The sequence below is a fragment of the Egretta garzetta genome, unplaced genomic scaffold (genome assembly GCF_000687185.1).
Source record: "Egretta garzetta isolate BGI_Z169 unplaced genomic scaffold, ASM68718v1 scaffold878, whole genome shotgun sequence".
In the NCBI taxonomy this organism is placed as follows: domain Eukaryota; kingdom Metazoa; phylum Chordata; class Aves; order Pelecaniformes; family Ardeidae; genus Egretta; species Egretta garzetta.
In genome coordinates, this window is record NW_009260592.1 from 485782 (window position 1) to 487304 (window position 1523).

The window sequence follows — 1523 nt, forward strand, 5'->3', positions numbered from 1 at the left end:
CTTTTTTTTTTTTTTTTTTTTTTAAGATATCCTTTATTTCTCTCATTCCTCTCATGAGGAAATTACTAATTTTTATTATTTAGTTATCTGTTTCTCTAAGATGGCATGCATGCCATCTTAGATATCAGGATGCCATGAGATATCAGGAATCTTAAGTCTGTAAGTCTTTAAAGTTGTCTTAGTGGGAATCAAACTATCTGGGGGAAAAAAGCACCTTGATTTGTAATTCAGCTAAAGAAGCTTGTGACTTTGCAGATATAGTTTGCAGTTAAAAAGAAAAGAATTGTATTCTCCTTTTCATTATGTGTAGCTATTCATTTTATTGTCAGCTGTCTACATACCATTCTACACAGTAAGTTTAGTGATGAAATAAACTACTGACTAGATCAAGGGGCTCCATACCCAGATGCAGACAGGAAAACAGTAATAAAAACCTGTGAAGATACAGCTTCTTGAATTGTAATAAGATGAAAAATTCAAGTACTGTGGAAAAATGAAATCTACCTATAGAGGGATTTTTTTCCTAAAAAATCTAATCACTCTGTCTAGGCACACATGCACATAGCATCAATAGTCTGAAAATAAATTACACTTGAGTATCTCTGGAACAATCTCATTCTAATGACACATTTACTGTTTAATATTCTAGCCAGAAGGAAGCTGACTGGAAGTCTTGGCTACTCATTTTTCCAGGACTAATTTTGTTTATTTTTTACAGATATGGTCAGAGAAGAACTGCACATCTTGTACAGTGTGTCAGAGGGTTAGTCACTGACTGCAGCAAGTGTTTTGCAGCACAGACCATATTTCTGTGAGACTGTGGGGAACAGCTCGTCACAGCCTGCGTGCGAAGGGGAGCTGCTCACTTCACTAACTGTTGGATGAAGGGAAGGAGGAAAAGCCATTCCTTCCAGAAAATCGTGGCTCAGATCCAGTGGGGTTCTACTATTTTAGTTCCATGCAATCTTAAGAAACAAGTTTACTGTCTGAGAAACTACATAGTCATTTTTAAGCTTTATTCATGTATTTTTAGGAAACCATCATGTATTCTTATATCTTTGTATGTATGTGTATATATATATGATACATAGATATAATATACATATAAAATTATGGTGTCTAGAAATTACCAGGTTAAATCCTCCTAGACGGAACAGAAGCTGAAGATTTAAATATTAACATAATACTGAAGTTGCTTCTTATAGCAAAAATCTAATAGCTCCATTCAAATGTAAGACCTACATTTTGGGAGCAGGCATGCCTTTAATGTTTCTGGCTGTTCCCTGTACTACCCTATTGTACCAGGAAGGCAGATCCTATCCTGGACGATCTGTGCAGATCAGATATACCTGGGGGACTCCAGCGACAAATGTGTGCTGCATATACAGAATTTTATGTTGTTCTGTATGTAATATGAGTCACTAACTGTTAATGATGCTGCTGTTACTTCAGTCCTAACCTCCAGTACCATGTGTCAAACTAAGCAACCACTTCACTCTTAGTTTTAGGAAAGTTTGGGGCAG